This window comes from Tupaia chinensis, unplaced genomic scaffold (genome assembly GCF_000334495.1).
Source record: "Tupaia chinensis unplaced genomic scaffold, TupChi_1.0 Scaffold000527_1, whole genome shotgun sequence".
In the NCBI taxonomy this organism is placed as follows: Eukaryota; Metazoa; Chordata; class Mammalia; order Scandentia; family Tupaiidae; genus Tupaia; species Tupaia belangeri.
The window spans coordinates 1941025-1947573 of NW_006160040.1; the positions used below are offsets into that span (position 1 = coordinate 1941025).

The 6549-nt window shown below is 39.3% G+C and overlaps 1 non-coding gene across 1 annotated transcript; it reads left to right on the forward strand.

Moving 5' to 3' along the window:
* The first annotated feature begins 5807 nt into the window (after positions 1-5807).
* Positions 5808-5910, forward strand: LOC114009370 (U6 spliceosomal RNA). The gene has a single exon (XR_003550799.1). It is a non-coding gene; the product is annotated as a U6 spliceosomal RNA (small nuclear RNA).
* The last annotated feature ends 639 nt before the right edge of the window (positions 5911-6549 follow it).

Genomic DNA, 6549 nt, shown 5'->3' on the forward strand with positions numbered 1-6549 from the left:
GGTCAGAGGGAGCTACTGTCGCTCTCATTATTTCCTGAATGGGCAAGTAAGTCTACTGCCCTTGCATATATTCTTTGCACGCCTAGAAAACCTGTCTACTTTTTGTGTGCCCACAGACTTCTTCTCATCCTGTGACATCCTGCCCAAGGATCTCTGTGATCTCTGCCCCAGAAAAGTTGTTCATTTTCCTCTTTGTGTTACCACTTCTCTTGAATACACCTTGAATTCAGTACTTACTCTACAGCTTTACAAGTCTTTCTTTGCTAGATAAGGGGTCAATTGCATTTGTATGACTGGATATTATTTATAAATTTCACATGCATGAAATGTATATACTCACAGTTTAATAAAAGGGGGGGAGGACAATTATGTTGCATATGTGCAGCCTTTCAGCTCTAGTATAAATTTTATTTTTGTTTAGGCTTTTGAGAGTAAAACAGGAAATTTTACCAAATAATACGTAAATAAACCATGTGCGGGCAGCTGCAAAAGAATGTGGCGGGGCTCTACCCTCCTCCAGCACCTGTGTCCAGATCGAAGTGAAAACACAGCACGGGACAGTAGAGAGTAACAACTTCTACTTCTGCTTCTTCTCCTTCTTCCTCTTCTTCTTCTTCCTCTTCTTCTTCTTCTTCTGCTTCTTCTTCTTCTTTAAATCAAAGCTTATCCATTCACCTCCTCCATAAGAAAGAGGTAAAAAGAGAGACAGAGACAGAGACGGAGATGAGCCTCAATCCACCTCCAGTCCTAGCTGACCCAGACCATGGGCATACTTATACATGCCTGACATGCTCATAGAGGCCCTGGACTCAAATCCAGGGCCTTTTCCATGTGGACCCAGCCATGCCACTGCTGTGCTACTGCTTGGCTCCAGGGAGCACTTCTTTATCCAGAAAAACCTGGCATTTGGTACAGCAAGCGCTGCCTTCCATATGTTTAAGATTTCACCTTATACATTCTATAGGCTTGAGGTTATTGCTTCGGTATCTAAAAATGGCATTATAAACAGTGGGATATGGTATACTAATTGTTTTTCTTATAAATGCTAAATGTGTGGTCTTGTAAGAAAAAGATTACCTAAGTACAGCCAGCTTTGGGAAAATCCAGGTTATCTGTATTCGCTTACGGTAGTTTCCATTTGATGGTATCTTGGTCACCAGGATAGGACCAGAAACCGCGGCGAGGGACTTGTTTTTCTTTCCACTCCAAGTACATGTGTTGTCTTCCTTTGAAGTTGTGACTACAGGTGCTGTTTATTTACACATATATAAATAAACACATAAATATATATGAGCCTGTCCATTTCCTGTCTTACCCAAATGAAAAGGCTTTGTCTGTTGTAGGGTGTTTTTAAAATAATGTAGTAAAATATTTATTATTTTTCTTTTAAATAGTTTATTTGGGCTCTCTAAAAAAATCCAACAATACAGAAATATAAAAACATAAAGCTTCACTTCGCTCTGTACCTAAGAGGTAACTACTTTGGTGTATCTTTCAGACTTTTTTTTTCTATACCAACAGGATTAGTCCTTTTTTTTTTTCTTATTTAACCAAAAAATCTTATATGCTACTTAAAATTCTCAAACTTGCTTCTTTTTTTTTAACTAAGACATCTTTATGATCATTTTTCTAAGTTGGTATCTATAATATGTTTGTGATGAATTGCTGAGTAGTAGCGTTTCCTATGTATAATATGATGCATATACTATCATATAGTTTAGCAGTCTGTATAGATATTTAAGTTGTTTACACTTTTTTTTAAAATAAATGACACTATCTCCACACCTATTCTGTTAGTTATTTCCAGGGGATATATTTCTCAGAAGAAGAATTACTGAATCAAAAACATACTTTTTTCTTTTAATTTGCTAGCGGGCACATGCACTTGCTGGAGACACACACACACACACAGAGAGAGAGAGAGAGAGAGAGAGAGAGAGAGAGAAAGAGAGAGAGAGAGAGAAAGTAAAAAAACAGCTCCCTTGGCCTTTGGGGGATGAAATACCTTCTCCTCCATTTCTCCAGTCTGTCAGAATTCGGGACACACACACAGTTCCTTATTTATTTATTTATTTCGAAAATACCTTAGTGTTCTGCTAGCCAGTCAGGGCCTTTATGTGTTGTGTACTTGAGTGGGTAGGGAGTTATGTGTGGAAGGAGCTGTTCAGTAATGAACAAACCAAATGCTTTTGGCCCTTACTCATCAGAGGAGATGGGAGCCGGGCTGGGGGTCTTTTGAAGCAATAGGTTTGGTCACACATATGCAATGGAAGTAAAAGAAGATCTCGGAAGTGTTGCTGAAATGTTCTTCTCTCTCACTCACCTCAGTTCTCTACATCCATAACTTTCAGTTCCTTTGCCCAAATAAATTTTTTTGTACTGAACATTAAAAATATCTCTAACAGCCTTAGATTTAAAGTATCAGGGACTGGAAATATTTAAATGAAGTGACAATTGTTGATATTCAGCATTGATCAAAGTTGTGTTTATTTTTCTTATTTTGAAATAATATGTTTTGGTCATTTATATGCAATGGAAGTAAATAAAGTTCTCAGAAGAGTAACTAACTCATCCCTTGAGATCTCATTTCCAGCTCCAGTGAGGACAGGGCCATTTCCTCCAGGAATACCTGGCTGGTGACCCTCCCGACCAGCTGCCCATCTTGCTAAGGAATCACTGATGATGCTAAGAATGGGGCAAGGACAAACTTTGTACAAGTGGTAATTACTGTTAGTGTTCTCTGACATCCCCAAATTTCAAGCTGAATTCCTACCACTAATGCAGTACCGGAGAAAATTAAAGCTCCGATGACATCATCCTCATATTAAAGAGGAGACTGGCCAGCGATGCTCATTTGTTTTCCTGAGGACATCAAGAGAGGATCACAGCATCGTTTGGGATGGAGAGATGAAAAATTCAGAGTTTTGTCTAATTTTGAATAGATGAAGGGTTCTTTCTAATCCTAGCAGAATTTTTTTTTAAATGAGAAATCTGTCACTGGAGACCCTTTCTTTTGTGAAGAACAAAGGCCACAGGCTGCACCCCGACCGCACTAGGGCTTCTTGGAGCTCTATCTGGCTGCGTATGTAGCTCCGGACACTACTTCCATCCTACAATACTTATTATTCTCTCTTGGAGGAAATCTGAAGGTTGATCTAATCCAGAATCAATGGGGGGTCGAACCTGCTGTGGGTGTGGCTGTGGCAGGTGTAATGGGTGTGCCAACAATCGAAGCAGGAGCCTTGACTCCCGGAATAGGTGTCCTGACTCCCGGAATAGACGTGAAAATTCTAGAAACAGGTACTATGACCGGAATCTTGAGGTAAGTCCCTGCTCAGGAAATCCTTCTGAGTCAATGATTTGTCCAGTGTCTCTTGAATAATGTTGAGTAGGAGGTGCATGTCTGTGCCTCCGTGTCTGTTACTGTTAGGAAGAATCTTACGTATTTGGAAGTACCCTGGCACTGTCAATTAATATACTCATTTAGATATTCTTTATTGTTTCCTCTGAATGTTAAACTTTTTTTTTTTTTTTTTTTGACAGTTTAGGTTAGAGTTTAGCTAGCAAAGTAAAAGCCAGTGAGGATGGTTCCTGCAGGGTGGTGTTCTCAATGTGCTAGATTTTTCAGAACCTCCCATGTTGGAAAAAGAACCAAACTACTTTATATTCTCTCAAAAATGCCTTTCCTTTGGGCTGGGCTCATTTGCAATAATCCCAGTTTTTCTTTTTACTTGAGTCAGTTAATAAGAAGTCACATAAGATGCTTTGAAAAGTGGAATGGTTAATATTAGGATTCAGAATCAGCAATTCAGAACAGCTTTTTGTGTACTGGATTTGACAGGAGGTGTTGTCCTAAAATCGAGAGGTGAATCAAGGTCACGGCCCCGTGGGTTATTGAGCCAGTCCCTGTTTGTAGAAGCCAGTGTGTGGTTTCAATATTACATCTTCTGCGCAGCTCTGTCAAGGTGGAAAGGCCATCTCCACCAGCCTGAACTTGCCTCGATGCTTGTTCACCCCCTCTTCTCCACCTGTAATAGGGTACACTTGCTTTGATTTGCACATGATAGCTTTGAAGTTATTAGATGGAATGTGTTGAAGGTATGGCAGCCTAGTTTGTAATGTGGTCCAAGAAAAAGCATGCCCCATAAAATTGTGGCCCATTCTTTTTAAATTTTTTTTTTTTATTCTCCTCTCAGGGTACTGATTAGAGTATAATCCATAATTTAATTAAATAGGTCATTTACTTTAAAGGTTTAAAATATTAAACATTTAAATCAATTGATTTTAAAATATTTGAAGCTGATTAAAAATATTGAAAACCACATAAAAGTATGTGTGTTCGTATGTGCATGTGTGCGTGTGTACACACACAAACACTTTCAAAAGACATCTAAGTGCTGAAGTGACCGTCGAAGGTGGAGTAAAACATTTAGCCTTGGCGGTTTGCTGACTTTCTGAGTCAACAGACCCTTTTAGTTCTTTCTTTTATTCATGACTAGAGGGAAGAGATTTAGTGTTTTAATTATTCTGCTTATTCCCATGACTATTGATTTATTTGGTGTAGCTTTGATTTCTTTCCTTCTGCCATTGTGTCTGATGATTTGGGAGCTTTAGTGATGCGCCTTCTAAAGAGAGGTCAAAAGTCATTGCATAGATTCATGGTTTTTGCTAATTGTTGGTTAATTATCAGTTACCGGAGAATACTTTAAAATAATTCTCGACTAACAACATTGTAGAAAATGCCTAGAAGAACATATGGGAAAATTAAAATTTGTGACTGGAGGACAAACAGGTGATGCTAACTTCAATGCTCAGAGCTTTTGTAACAACGTGTGATTATGAGCAATCTCTGTGATTATGACAAATGCAACTGAAATGAATAACTTCAAGGCAACCTGGGACTTCTCAGTAAACATCAGACCCATCTAATATAATGTCCTGTTGACTTTGAGTGATGATTTTATTAATAGAAACCTGAACATTAACCTGCTATTCACCAAGATGATCCAAATAAGAATCCTAAATAGTGAGGATCTTTTTCTTTATTAGATTTTGTTTTATTAGAATCTTAAAATGAACATTTCAACTTAGAAAATGAGAGAATTAGAGACTGGGGCATTGATACTGAGATTTATTTTTCTTTTCTTTTTGAGAAATTTTTGCTATAGGGTACATGTGCTTGCCCGAGAGACAGAAAGTGAGAAATTGCCCCCCAGGGGGTAATGGGCATGCCATAATCCCTTCTCTGCTCGTCTCTTCTTCGGATTTTGGGCATGCATGCACACACACCCAGAATGAATTTCAAGCCAGCGGGTCTGGGACTCGAACCATGGTGGCCATGCAGGAGTCCAGCAAAGTAACCATCATGCCACCTGCTGGTCCCAGATACTGAAATTTCTAATTTAAAGCATCTCCCTATTGATGACAGTGGCATTCAAATCAGTGCAGAGGAATTTGCCCTTGAATTCTCTAAAAATCTTTGCCTTGAATACTAAAAAAAGAATGTCAAAATACCTCTTCTAGGGTTAGATGGTGGTACAGTAGTAGCACAATGCTCTGTGATGCTGGCCCCCATGGTAAGGTCCTGGGTTCGTTTCCTGAAACATCCCTGTACGTGCTGGTTAGGTTGAATACCTGTGATCTGGGCTTAGCTGGACCGGGAATGCTTTACAGTATGAAAACAATGTTGGTGCCTGTCTCTTCCTCTGAAGAAACAAATAAATAACCTTAAAAACAAAACAAAACAAAACAAAAAAACTTCTTCCAGGACCAGCCCATGGCCTGATGGTTAAGGGATCTGGATCCTTGTGGTCACCAGCAGCACATATACTGAAATTGGAATGATACAGAGAAGATTAGCATGGCCCCTGCATAAGGATGACACAAATTCATGAAATGTTCCATATTTTTGTCAGGGAAAAACAAACAACTCATTTAATAGACACAAAAAAGAAGTCATCGGGGGACCAGCAGTTAACGTAATGGCTATGTCGCTGGACTCCCATGTGGTCGACCACAATTTGAGTCCCAGACCCAGTGGCTTAAACTCATGCCGGGTGCATGTGTGTGCATGCCCAAGATCCCAAGAGGAAAATGGAGGAGAAGGGATTGTGGCGTGGCAATCCCCCCGGGGAGTGATTTCTCTCTTTCTGTCTCTCTGTCTCTCTCTGTCTGTCTCTCTGTCTCTCTCTGTCTGGCGAGCGTGCACGCCCTATGGCAAAAACCTCTAAAAAAAAATGAAGTTATCTGCTAATAATAATGTATATGATGTCTCTGACTTGACTAATATGCACTGCATTCATGCTGGGAAAAATCATATTGTATGCTGTAGAGATGTATAGTGATTAAACATAAATAAATAAAAATTAATTAATTTAAAAAATTTTACAAGAGAGCTGGATCTCACACAGCTGACCTCGTGGTTCAAATCTCAGATCCGGCAGCTTGAAAAACACAGCAGTCACGTGTGCTGGTGTCTGTGTCTAAAATCCCAACAAGATGGAGAAGTGGAAAAGAGATTTCAGTATGACCATATCCGATGTGCAAATT